Source organism: Gopherus evgoodei, chromosome 7, assembly GCF_007399415.2.
Source record: "Gopherus evgoodei ecotype Sinaloan lineage chromosome 7, rGopEvg1_v1.p, whole genome shotgun sequence".
Classification (NCBI taxonomy): domain Eukaryota; kingdom Metazoa; phylum Chordata; order Testudines; family Testudinidae; genus Gopherus; species Gopherus evgoodei.
The window spans coordinates 14,899,240-14,913,966 of NC_044328.1; positions in this window are offsets into that span (position 1 = coordinate 14,899,240).

Below are 14,727 nucleotides of genomic sequence, written 5' to 3' on the forward strand. Positions count from 1 at the left end.
TGGATCATACCCAAGGCCCATTTAGTCCAGTATTCTGTCTCTGACAGTAGCCACTACAAGCTACCTCAAAGAAAGACGCAAGAAACCCTGCACTAAGCAATTCTGGGATAACTAGCTCCCAGGGGAGATTTCTTCCTAACCCTCATTAGTTAAAAGTTGATTTATTCTCTGACGTATGTAAGTTTATACCCCTTCCAAAATTATCTTTACATTCCTCACTAATATGACTGGATATTCTTGTTATTCACATAAATTTCCTACTTAGGTCTTGGTCTCAACTGTAAACAATGAGTTCCATAAGCCAGATGTATTTCCCATTTGGCTTCTCCTCCTCTTAGACCAAAGATCCAAACCTCAGTCATCTCTAAAGAAATAACATCTAAAAATGTTGAAGGTGAAGCTCCACCAGGTGACAGTCTCTTGAGGCATCTTCAAACCTAATTCTTGTGTATGCTGACAGCACTTACAGACCATTTCTAAATAGCCAACTAGCTTTTAGCAAACAGCAAACCAAGTTCCCCAGAGATACAAGTTCTGTTAACGGGCCCTGGATACAGAGCTGCAGGCACGGTTTGCTAAGATGTACAAACTGGTTAATTAAAAGTAGACTCTGAAGAAGTTTATTGTTACAGTGCTGTTGTCTTTAGTGATCTGCCCTGTACCAGGCACGTCTAAAAATGGCTAAGAATCAGTGGATGTCACAAGTGAACATGCAGCAACTAACAGGGCTATTCTTCTTAGGAGTTCCTGGTTTAGTCAGTGCACTGTTAACACCAGAAAAAGGTGTGGGCTTGTTCTGTGTCAACATGTCCGCAATAAAGGGCAACTTCTGCTCCGCCTATAGGGGAGAAGAGGAACCAGTGCAATCCCAGTGCTGTGGACTCTGCCTGGCAGAGATTCTCAGGTCCTTCCCATCTCCTCCCAGATGTCGTGAGTGTGGGTGATAGAGCCATGACGTCTGCTCTATTCATTACTCTTTTTTTCTTAGGAACAGCACTGGAGCAATTCAGAATGCTTTGGGGCCCAGTCTTACTCCCAGTGCAATCACTGTGTGGACTTCAGTGGGGTTACTAGGAGAGTATCCAACAGAAAACTGAACCCCTTTTCTCTAGAAATGGACTCATGTACCAAATCTGATTCAGCTCTTCTCAACTCCCTGGATGTAAAGATAAGAAAATCTCTTTAATCAACTTCTTTTAAAGTGGTGGTGGCTTTGAAGGTGATATTGGCTTCTTCTGAGCAGGGTCAGCTGGGCAGGGAAAGTATGAGCAGGCTGTGTCTCTAGAGCCTGCTCAGATAGAGAGGCGAAGGGAGGCAGCAGTGAGAGGTGGCTGGGCCAGCTTTCTGGAGCCACATGCAGCAGGAAAGGGAAGGAGGCAGCAGGGGCAACTACAGTGACAGAAGAGCAAGTGTGATAAGAGGAAATAATGGAGCTTGAGACAGGAGGAAGCAGAAGGAGACAGCTGGAAGAGGTTTGCTGTACTGACAGGAGGTGGGAGAAAGTGAGGTGTCTTCATTGGGAGGGTAGAAAGGAGCTGGGGGATGTCTCAGTCCTGTCAATTATTTTAAGAACCAGCCGGCACTGGGTGAAATTTGTATCCAATTTGCATCTGACCTTCTCGAGACGTTGCAGGTGTTTGGGTTGAGGGCTCTGGCTTGGGCCCATCTGTAGCATAGTGTGTACGTGCGATGCAGTTGCTGTGCTGGAGACTACTTTAGTGGCAGAAGAAAAATGACTCACCAAAGAAAGTCAATCCTAACTGTGTTAAAAGCGAAATCAAAATTCAAGTAATTTAATGGTTACCTGGCAATGGAAAAAATAGTGAAGTGTGTGTCTTTTTTTATTTGTTTTTTATTTTTTTATGATGCATAAAAAGACTCAAGAGATTTTTATTAGTGTTAGTTTCTAAAAAGTGGGATTTTTAAAATTTTATTTTTCCTGGTTGTGTGTCACCTTAAAAACCCTTCAGGATTACCAGGTCTGGTCTTCTCTGGAGGACTTGATGAGGGTCTCAGATATATCCTCTGACTTCTCTCAACCCCTCGCTGAAGGCATGGGGTGTTAAGTACTTCAAGTCATCTTTTTTCCCCGATTGCTTATGCAAGCATTCGAGTTTAATGAGCCTTAACAAGCCACAATTTAAAAAAAAAATAATTAAAATATTGCTTCCCCTCTCAACTAATCAAAAGTTACCCAGGGTCTCTGACAGGGGTCGGCAACCTTTCAGAAGTGGTGTGCCGAGTTTTCATTTATTCACTCTAATTTAAGGTTTCACGTGCCAGTAATACATTTTAATGTTTTTAGAAGGTCTCTTTCTATAAGTCTATAATATATAACTAAACTATTGCTGTATGTAAAGTAAATAAGGTTTTTAAAATGTTTAAGAAACTTCATTTAAAATTAAATTAAAATGCAGAGCCCCTCAGAGCGGTGGCCAGAACCCAGGCAGTGAGAGTGCCACTGAAAATCAGCTCGCGTGTCGCCTTAGGCACGCGTGCCATAGGTTGCCTCCTGGTCTCTGATGTGGTAACTGGTAGTTTTCCAGTTGTCTAGAGAGTTTTTAAGATAAAAAAGAAACAGGGTTAGAAAGTCAGGGTCCCCCCCACTTATTTTTTCTTTAAAAAAAAAAAGTGAGACTGACAGGCACCCCTCCCCCATCAGCCTGAAGGTATTTCTTCTGATAATACCTAGTTCTGATATGACAGTAGATCTCAAAGCTAAGGGGAAACTAAGGGTATGGTTACACTACACATTCTGTAGCTATGCTGCTCTAGCGTAGACACTACAGTGACAGAAAGTGTTTTTCTGTTACTGTAGGAAATCCACTCTCTCCAGAAGCAGTAGCTAGGTCAATAGAAGAATTTTTCTGTTGACTTCGCTGTGTCTATACTAGGCGCTAGGTCTACCTACCTTAAGTCACACACACACACACAATGCAATTTTTCATAGCCCTGAACGATGTAGCTGAGTTTTATGCACAGACCAGACGTAAGGCACAGAGAGAGGAAGTGACTTGCCCAAGGTCCCCCAGCAGGCCAGTGGGAGAACTGGGAATAGAACCCCAACTCTCCTGAGTCCTAGTCCCATGCGCTACTCACCAGGCCATACCGCCAGTCTGCCTCCACATAAAAATACATGCCATGGTAGGATATACAGATCTTTTTCTTTTTCCTTTTCTTTCTTAATACAGGACATTTCAGCTATAAATCCCTCAACTATCATAGCTTCAAATTTCTGAACACAAAGGAAAACTCCTTTCATCATACATGGATATACCATTGGTAAGACTACCCCTAGATAACAGATACGTGTGGGGTATAATACGAATATTATCTCAGAGTCATTTCATTTCAACTTGAAATTTCAGCTTTCCTTTTTAAAACTATTTGGTATGTATTTTCTATCTACAATGAACTGACTTCAAAACATGGCCAGCTCTGTTTGCTCATTAAGCTCTTTATATGCTACTCTGCTCCAAAAATTTAAAAATTCTGCTCCAAAAATTAAAAAATTCTGCATATTTTATTTGTCAAAAGAAATGCAATATGGTCACGTGAGTTTCAATTATACTGGTAATTTATTTAAACTACAATACAGAAAAAAGTTAAGAATTAGTTAGCATTTCCTAAACACAAAGTTAAGTTACAAATACTTGGTAACCAATACCCTGCATTCCACTTATAATTCTGGCTGGTTACTTTGGAAAGTGCTTAGTTCTGACTGTCCTGACATTTTACTGACTGCTTGATAAACATTTGATTCACCCTCAAGGTCTGTTTTTTTAAAATGGGTAAGTAAAATAGACCCTGAGCTGTAATTTATCCCCATTGTACCATTCTGGCACAGGAAAAAAGTGAAAAAACATAGATCTTCCTGGCTGAGGAGTGCCTTACTGTCATTTACAAGAAGACTCCTTTACACCACTCTAGCAATGTAAAACAGCCTTAAAATGTTTATACCTGTTTTATGCTCCTTGGGGAATTCACTAAGAATGGGAACAATTAATTAACAGCAATAGGAAAAACTATGCAGGCAGGTTGCTGCATTTTCTGCTCTGCCTGAGGGGACAGAGACTGCCTCACACCTCCTCCAAACAAACCGAAGCCCCACCCCTTCACGCCGGGCGCACCACAATCTTTCATGTATGCTCCTCACAGTCTTTCATATATTCATCCTCACAGCATACCTGAGAGACAGGAAGTGCTATTATCCTCAGCGGGGGAAGGGGAATGGAGGCACAGAGAGGCTAAGTGACTTGCCCAAGGTCACACAGGAAGTCTGTGGTGCCGTAGCTACTTCAGCCCAGGTCCCCCGAGTCCTAGTGTAGTGTCCTAACTACTGGACCATCCTTCCTCACTGTTTTGTGATGTGTTGACTCCACTAACAGGAGTAAAAAAGTACTCAAAGTTTATCTTCATTAGTCAAGTAAGCTGAGGCAGTTGTGTCATTGTTATACTGCCACTTTTCTAAATAGAAACACAACAAGATTTGACCTTCTGAAGGGCTATTAGAAAAATATAGGATAAAAAATCATGTTGAAAAACAATCTTAGCCGAGTTGCTTTACAATTATATATGCAAAAATTTTCCACATAACCTGGGGCCAAATCCTGCTCACCTTACTCACATACGGTCTTATTCTCTCCCCCTTACCGGTGATATGTATATTTCACTCTGTGTGTAACCACTGATCAATAGAATTACTTGCAAGATGAGGCACTTCTCAGTGGAAAAGTTACAGAATAGTGCCCACAAGTTGCACCAAGGATTTCACTATGATTAGTCACATTAGTAACCTGAGCAGAATTTGAGGCCAATGGTGCTTTTTGCACGGGCAGATACTAATTCCATAAATAAGGGCTGCAGAATCTAACTCTCAGTGACTGAGATGAGACTCTCTGCCATAGCACAATATAATCCAATCATTACTTATTTAGCTCTAATAACCTGACTCCTGACTTTTAACGCATGCTGGTTTCCTTCTGTCTTCTTTTTTTCATATCCACCAGTTCATGTTTCAAGTGGAAGAGGTGAACTGCATTACTGTGGACTAGAGAGATGGCTCAAATGCCTTGTAAACTGAAGCAGCAAACAATATCTGTGTTGTTGGGGCTGAACTGATCTATTTTGTGGCCCTTCCTGAGGTAAAAATATCTTATTTAGCCACCACTGAAGGCTGTGTGGAGCTGACCCACTGACATACAGTCCATGGGGTGGAGTTTAAATCAGGTTTATTTTCTTTACAGACCCTAGAGCTTTTTCACATGATGGGTCTAAGAAAATACCAATGGTGTCCTTAGATCGGACTTGGCACAGTCAGAAAGCAGGGGAATGCTGAATGCAGCAGTTGATAATCACAAACGTGGCTGCCTTGCACAGACCCCAATCCTACAAACAGATAAAATACAGGCTTTACTCTAAGCGCCTGAGCGTCCCATTAAAATTAAGCATGTGTTTGCAAAATCTGGGTCACACAACTATAGCCCCATGAAAGAGGCGGTCAATTTACCCAACAAGCCACTAGGTGGCAGTGTTTCCTCACACAAATGAAGCTGTCAGGCTCATCACTGGGAGTGAGAGATATGGACATGACTCTCACATTTTTTTCAACTGTTTTTTTAACTGCTTTTAAATTACATGTTACTTAGTGTGCATAGGAACAGAACTGGTGGAAGGGCTCAGATTGACACCCCTGTACAATAAAGACTTATTTTATCCACAGGATGGGTAAAGCGCAAACTTCCCCACCAGGCCTCACAGCCCTGACCTGAAGGATGGGGATGGGGCTTGGAGGAAGAGGGGCTCAGGGAGGGGAACCAGGGTCATTCTGCTGTCCCTGCACAGATTCCAGGAGTGGGGAGCAGGCTAGACAGTACCTTAGAGCCTATGGTAGTGTGCTTGTGCAGGGGAGGGTGAAGACATGGAAGCAATGGGGGGGTCATGATGTAGCAGGAGTTGGGGGTAAATTGTCATAATGAAGTCTATGATGGAGGAAGGCATGCATCACCTCACAGGATTGGGCCCTGAGCATCAGGCCATTGCACTAGGCTTGTATCTCTAATTTACAGGTCAGGTCCCACATATATTCTAACATTTTCATACACTGCACATTTGTGGGACAGACATTTGCAGGGAACTGGGTCAGAAGATCTAGCTCCCAACGTAGTCCTACGTGATCAGATATAAAGATGGCCTTGTTTTTCCACAGATCCCATATCACCTGCATACATCTGACTTGCCAGCCAGAACGCTACCCCCAATTTCCCCTGCTGAGCCGTGTCTGACTCTAGGAAGACTCGGTTGCAAAAGAGAGTGAAATTCTTAACTGTCCCTCAACCGCTCTGTGCTAGGAAGATTGTGCTGCTCCTCCAGCTTCCTGGTGCACAAAGTGAGAGATGACCAAACTTCTTGGAAGTGTCAAGTGTATACTTGGCAGGAGGGAGGCGGTCACCAGTAGGTGGGATTCAGCACATTTCACTTTGCATAGGGCCCTACAAATCCCAGGAAAGCTCTTCTTGGAATGTTAATTAACAATTGCAAAATATTTTAGGTAAAGTTGTTGTGAGTGCAGTTAAAGATTTTTAAACATTAATAGCTCAGAATCTGTATTTTTTCTTAAAAGTTCAATTTAATACAATTTCCTTCAATACTTCGGATTGTGACCTTTTCCAATAAAAAATTAAACCACATCCTCAAGCTACTAGACAATAAGGGGTTTTGCTGGTGCTGTCTGCAGCACCAGGCATCCCAAAGAGATACAACTAGGTGGATGACAATCATTCACTGCACACCTCCAACAAGATGAGAACCAAGGCACACAACACATTTTTAAAGGTGTAGCAATTGTCACTTCTCATTAGACATTTTGCTCAATGCTGCCCTGTACAGGGATAATGCTGTAACTAGGTCTATGCACAGCAGACAATAATATAACTACTTCTGTAAAAGCGGCAAAGAATCCTGTGGCACCTTATAGCCTAACAAACGTATTGGAGCATGAGCTTTCGTGGGTGAATACCCACTTCGTTGGATGCATGTAGTGGAAATTTCCAGAGGCAGGTATAAATGTGGAAGCAAGAATCAGGCTAGAGATAATGAGGTTAGTTCAATCAGGGAGGATGAGGCCCTCATCTAGCTGTTGAGGTGTTGTCATGGTATAATTCCCCACTCTGAACCTTAGCGTCCAAAAGATGGGGTACCAGCATGAATTCCTCTAAGCTCAATTACCAGCTTAGTACTTGTAGCGCTGCCACCAACCAGGAATTCCAGTGCCTGGTACACTCTGGTCCCCCCAAAACCTTGCCCGGGGACCCCCAAGACCCAGACCCTCTGGATCTTACCACAAGGAAAGTAAACCCTTTCCCTCACCATTGCCTCTCCCAGGCTTCCCCTCCCTGGGTTACCCGGGAAGATCACTGTGATTCAAACTCCTTGAATCTCCAAACAGAGAGGAAAATCCTTCCCCACTCCTTCTCTCTTCCCCTCCCAGACTCTCCTTGAGAGAGAGAGTAATTCTAACAGAGAGAAAATTGACCTCTCTCTCCCCCTTCCCTCCTTTCTCCCTACCAATTCCCTGGTGGATCCAGACCCAGTCCCCTGGGGTCTCACCAGAATAAAAAAAACAATCAGGTTCTTAAACAAGAAAAGCTTTTAATTAAAGAAAGAAAAAACAGTAAAAATTATCTTTGTAAATTTAAGATGGAATATGTTACAGGGTCTTTCAGCTATAGACACTGGGAATACCCTCCCAGCCTAAGTATACAAGTACAAATTAAAACCCTTTCAGCAAAATACAAATTTGAACTCCTTCCAGCCAAATACACATTTGCAAATAAAGAAAACAAACATAAGCCTAACTCGCCTTATCACCTAGTATTTACTATTTTGAATCTATAAGAACCTGTATCAGGGAGATTGGAGAGAAACCTGGTTGCACGTCTGGTCACTCTCAGAACCCAGAGAGAACAACCACCAAAATCTAACAGCACACACAAAAACTTCCCTCCCTAAAGATTTGAAAGTATCCTGTCCCCTGATTGGTCCTCTGGTCAGGTGACAGCCATGCTCACTAACTTGTTAACCCTTTACAGGCAAAAGAGACATGAAGTACTCCTGTTCTATTAACCTTAACTATCTGTTTATGACAGGTGTGAACACCAAGGGAGGAGAAACTGCTTTTGTAGTTGGCTAGCCATTCACAGTCTTTGTTTAATCCTGAGCTGATGGTGTCAAATTTGCAGATGAACTGAAACTCAGCAGTCTCTCTTTGAAGTCTGGTCCTTAAGTTTTTTTGCTGCAGGATGGCTACCTTTAAATCTGCTATTATGTGTCCAGGGAGATTGAAGTGTTTGTATATTGCCATTCCGAATATCTGACTTGTGTCCATTTATCCTCTTCCCCTGAGCGTTAATCCGCCACTGGTCAGAATCAAAACCCTGGACCCATTCTGGATATCACAGCCAACTGTGAATTATATCCAGATTTACCCCAGATACAGGAGAATTCAGATTTGGAATTTTGGCTTCGGCATATGAAAAAGTTATGTTTCCCTCTTGGGCTGAAATTTTCCATGTTTGGGCTGAACCTGAGGGTGAATATATTTTGGAATAGTTTAGTTACATCTTACATAGTGACCCTTAAAATATTTATTCGGATAATTTAAAAAAACATTTTTAGAAAAAGCAAATATTTTGAGGCAGAATAACCAGCATGTTGACATGACATTAAAAAAAGGAATAGATTCCATGTTTAGTAACTCCTGCTATTGTTTTAAAAAAATCCAGTTGTACATTTACTTATATTTTTCTTTTGTTCACAGATCTATGTTTTGTGGCAAAGTCATTGTGCAGCCTAGAGTTTGACAAACTCTTAGACCTTGCTAACATATGGATGGAAATTTTGTGTTTGTATTTCCTGTGACCACAATACACAGAACCACATAATCTTCTTTCATTTGTTCAGTGGCAAACTGATTTCGAACTAGGTTCCTTCAATAAATACTAGAACTTTATTTACTTGGCTCTCTGCAAAAGCACTAATGTTGTGTTTTCAAATTCATTCATTGTTTCTATCCACTCCTTCAAGGGAAGCTAAACTGTCCAGCTCAGTTAATGACGACCAAATATAACAGATATTTTACTAATGCTATAACTGCATGGTTTGGTTCCATTTTTGTTTCAATGTGAAAACAAATACTGAAACGGAAGAAGGTCTCTCTTTGTTCAAATACAGTGGAAAAGACTGTCTTTGCCCTTCTGAATGTACTTTGTAAGCACAGGAGCTTTAAATATGCTAACTCATGCTGGGAATGGCTGCTTGACCATCTCTACTTAATCCCCATTTCCTGGGCAACTGAACATTCTGGTATCAGAGGGGTAGCCATGTTAGTCTGGATCTGTAAAAGCGGCAAAGAGTTCTGTGGCACCTTATAGACTAACAAACTTACTGGAGCATGAGCTTTCATGGGTGAATACCCACTTTGTTTAATGGAATTTCCCATGGTTGTCCTGGGACCATCTGCTTCTACACCAGTATTCTGAAGAGTGTCTATTGAAAATAAAAGCCTCCGAAGTTGGACTAGAATTATCTGAGATGTGCCCTTTCTTCCTGAAGCACATGTTTAAAGCTACTTTTTAACAATAACTTCAAAAGCCTGTTGAGAATTGGCAGCACGGTGTATCCAGATATGAAGTGAAGCATGTACATGGAAATAAAACCTAGTCACTGCTGGGAACCGCAGCGTATCAGGCCAGCCTAATGTAATGCAGGGCACTTGATTTTTCTCATTTTCCTCAAGATCAAATTTGCTGTTGCCGCCTTGTGCTTGCTGTGGTCCGCTCCATCCATCTCTGCTGGATTTGGTGGACAACCAGGACCTTTTCCCAACCCCTTGCATTCACAGAGCATGGCTCATCTCATTAGCCAGAACAACACTGCGGTATTCAGATATGTTAAATATCCCTAGTGTCTTCCAAATTATGATCATTTGTCTTTTAGCAATCAAGCTGAATTTTCTATACAAACAACTGATGTGGCTTACTAAGTCTGGAAAGACCATTAAGATCACCTGTCACAGAAATTCTAGAGCTACAGGCTTAATCAGTTCTTAGGATCATGTTTCTTCCTACAAAGGACACAACGGTGGGGAATGTGAGAACATGTGCCATAAATCTCTATCCTCCTCATCAGAATTCCAGTATCTGTTCATATTAGAGGTGAACTTGAGCTGCATAGTTTGAATTTTTCCCAAAGTTTGAAGGTATTCAGATTCTGCCTATCTATAAGATGAACTAACAGAGAGTGTTGAAAAGGCAGACACTTTCTGTTATAAACTAAATTTTGGTTCCTATCTAAAATCCCCCATAAAAGTCCTTTCAGCTTTGAAATTGGCAAGTGTCAGATCATTTCAAGAAGCCATTTTTAAAATATGGGACATAGAAATAGTAAGTATTAATCATTATCTGACAATGCTTGCAACTCCTTTACTACCGGATCCTGACTACTAGCTTGTCTGGAATCCGTCAAACAGGATTTATTAGTAAGATCTTAATGAGATCTAGTTTGCAAGGCCAAACCAGAGAGACAGAAAAAGCATATTTAGAAATGTCTAAATCCAGCCATTTCTTATGAGCTTTGCCAGAGGAACGGAAGAAGCTTAGGAAGCCTGCAGCAGTGTTGACAAGTTCAGCAGACTTCCTGCTCAGATATAGTAACTCAGTGCACTCACGAACCACACACAGAGAAAGGTCCTATGACCTGCATAACCAAAGAACCTACTCCGGTCCAACTTAGGAAGTCTATTTCGGCAGGACCCATTCCTGTGAATCTTTGGGAATTCCTAATATGAGGAGTCCTCTCCTATAGATCTTTTGAGACACGCTGGAGTTGGAGGAGTACTGAGGCATTGGGAATGCTTCCTGTGGTTGATTATTTGTACTACAGTAGCACCTAGAAGACCCAACTGAAACTGAAGGACTGTTGGTACTAGGCCCAAAGATACCCATAGTACCTGTCTCAAAGAGCTGACAGTCTAAATAGACAACACGGACAAAAAATAGGAAAAGGAAGAATTATCCCCATTTTACAGATGGGGAAATGAGGCACAGAGAGGGTAAGCAGCTTCCCCAAGTAGATCAAAAGTAGATTTATTATATTCCTTATTGCAATATGAGATGATGATAATGGTGTAATAATTACTTGGGTGGAAGTACTGATCTTTCCTGCTAACTTATCACAGTTACTTTTAATAAAGTATTGACAGTTACCAGCTATTGTTGTATCACAGTCTCTTTCCACCTCATCTCTTTTGAAATTTTAAAATTGTAACTTGGTTTCAGATTTGTGTGGTGCTGTCATTTTAAATTTTTGGAACTAGTCTGAGGCTATAAAGGCCTGATCTAATCACAGGAAAATTTGCCTTGGAAAAAGATAATCAGTCAAGATGTTCATACCTTGTAAATAGCAAAAGAAAGTAAGCCTACATTTTATAATGAATTAAATCTTATCTATAATTCATAATTTCACAATGTGCTACGTGATGCATTTTCCTGCCATGTTGAAAAAGACAATTACTCTTTGAACAGCTGTGCTCTAAGTATGTTTTTTGAGGGCATATTCCTCTGCTATGCAATTTGCATTCCGTTTGTCACCCCATAAAAAGCTGACTTCAGTTATTCTGTTGATTTTTCTTTATTTTATAACATTGTATTGGCTTTTGGGAAATACAATAGAAAAAGATTTTATTAAAATTAAAAACAAAACAAAAACCTTTGTCCAAAGTTCTTCCTTGGTGCAAAGAATAAGCTGAGGATACTCTCCAAAATTACTAACAAAATTATTACAGAATATTGAGCTTTCAGTGTGTGTGGGGGGGTTATTATTATTATATGCATGACATTTCTTCTGTTATTGTTGGAGGTGAAAAAACATTAGATTCTTGAACTTTGTATGTTCCTTTTAGTTCCATGGAAGAAGTGAACAGCAATAGTAAATAAATAATCCAGAATATTAAATTACTGTACCAAAAATCTAATAATATTTTAGAACCACTTATCCAACTGCCTTCAATTTGTGTCTCCCTCCAGAGGGCAATGTTAAGGGAGAGAATCCATTTTGCAGATGATGCATAAAAATGCGTCACTTTGATAGGAAGAACCATGAACATCAGGATTCCCCACTAACAGGAAATAAAATGTTTAATTGCATGCCACTACACATTTTCTTCTTTCCAAGAAAAGGGGAAATAGATGGTCCACAAATAAGAGACTCTCCCATCTATATGCTGGTGCCTGAGTAAACAATAGCATAAAAACAGCCTCAAATAAATAAGCTAACCAACTAACTAACTGATAACCTAAGTGAAGTCAACGTACAGTATATTATCTTTCTTCCTTAGTTTTCCTCTTCTGATCCTCTTCATCTGTTTTCCCACTGTGCAGTATTCAGATGCTTTTATGAAAGTTTGACATCCCAGAATATAATAATATGACTCTTAAAAGTTAGCTGGATTTTTGCAGAAAATACAACTTCAACATCAGATCGTTCAAGAACTGATGTTTTACCAGAGTAATTTTCTTTCTTCAACATTTAGTTAGTTAGACAACGAAAACCTTGAGAAATACACAAATATATATATATTTCACCACTCACCCATACTGCCTGTAAAAATTTGTCCTTTCCTGTTATCAGTTAATAACCCAATCGTGCCAGAATTCGCTCCTATTCCAGTACAGGCTTCCCTTGTTGGGATTGTATAACAAAGGACAGCATAGATGTGATTTTAACACACACACACACACACACACACACACACACACACACACACACACACACACACACACACACACACACACACACACACACCCCTTCAGCATTTGAGATAAGAAATTCCTCATGAAATGCATTAGGGTTTGTTCCTTCACCAGATAACTCCCCAGGATCCCTACATTACTTGCTCCCAAATGATTTCTGCACAAAGGAAAATGCGTATTCCATTTTAACATTGTTTCATTTTGATCTTCTGCTTCATTCTCCACCCAGTGTTTGGGTGAGAGTTTCCACTTTTGAGCCTACAGATGGAAACTGTATTTCTTATAATTTATCTGATAGTGGAGCAGGGAGGCAATAATTACTCCTGGTGGATTTCTGCACCACTGTGCACGCGCAGAATTTATGTCCCCTGCAGATTTCTTTGCTTCCCTGTCAGAAAGTCATTTTTCTGCAGGGAAGCAAAGAGAAGCCACAAAAGTGGTCATGTGACCCTCCCCGGCAGTATGTTTTGGGTGCCCAAGGCAGCCGGCAGAGGTAAATTACTGGGGGGAAGGGGGCGGGACTAGGGAAACCTGGGTGGTGGCTCCTACCCTCTGCCGGACTCAGCTGCTAGTCCCAACTGGGCTAGGGAGGACGGGATTTCCTCTTCACCTGCATGGCATCCAGGGTTGGGTCAGACCCACCTCCAGATTTCTCGCCTGGCTGTAGGAAACTCTGTAACCACCCCCACACCTCCTCGCTCTTCCTGCATCCATTGCTTCTCCACTGCAGGGGGAGGGATCACTCTAGAGGGAGCTGATCCCTCATTCATCCAACCCCCCTGCATCCACACCCCCTCATACTCAGCTCCACCTGCTGAACCTCACCCCCCCACACACACAGAACCCCCTCAATGAGCCACTTCCCCTGCACCTGATGACCCTAATGAACCACCAAGATCCCCACCCTACTGAGCCCCAACCAGCTACACCTGGATCCCGACCCCACTGAGCCTCACTCCCCAGCATCTGGATCTCCCCACTGAGCCCCCCACACCCAGACTCCTCTGCCAAGCTCTATGCCCTCCACACCCAGATTCCCCCACACTGAGCTCCATTCACCTTCACCTGGACCCCTCTGCAGAGTCCCATTACCGTTACGCCCCAGAACTCCCCAACAAGCCCCTGTGCATCCAGATCCCCCCCAGACTCAGATACCCCACTGAGCTGCTCACAGCCAGTTTGCCCCCCACAGAACCCACTAATGTTGGGGGAAGTTGGGGGTTGCTTCATTCCTGGAATAAGGCTATGGGATAGGGGCTCCGAGGGCTGGGGCAGCCTAGTGGTCAGCACACCCAGTTTCCAGCCCTTTAACTCTCTGTCAGGGCAGTAGAAGTGCCAGAAATCTTCAGCTTTCCACCCACATTTGGGCCTCAAGCAATAAGGGGGAGTGCTAGGGAGACACAAGCCCTCCCCCTCCACAGAGTCCCAGTCCAGGGCCCAGTGGGAAGCAACACTAACAATTCCTCCTTGAAGCAAGTCTAAGTTTGCTTCCCTGAGCTACTTCCTACCTATAAGTCCCTTCCATTTGGGGCATGGCCCCCTATAGTTCAATAAAAAATGGAATCCAAAGGAGCAGGGCCTGTTGGTTCTCAATGGGGTTGATGGCTAGAGAAGACAGTGCCTGTGGGCAATACTCTCTCTGTGGGTGGTCCCCTCTCAGGCTCCTGAATGGCTTCCTGGGGAAGGATTGCCCTCTCCTGCAACCCCATCCGTCATCCCTGGCCTGGGCTTCTGAGCTTCCTTTATAACCTGTTTCTCCAATCAGAGCATGCTTGGCAAGCCGGGAGGAGTGGGGCTACCTGGGCCTAGTTTTGCCTTTTAACACCTTGGGGCCCAGAGTGGGGTTTGAATACCCCATCAAAGGCTGCTCTAAACAATGCTGACTGCACACCATTGTTTCCAGAATCAGTGGGGTTTG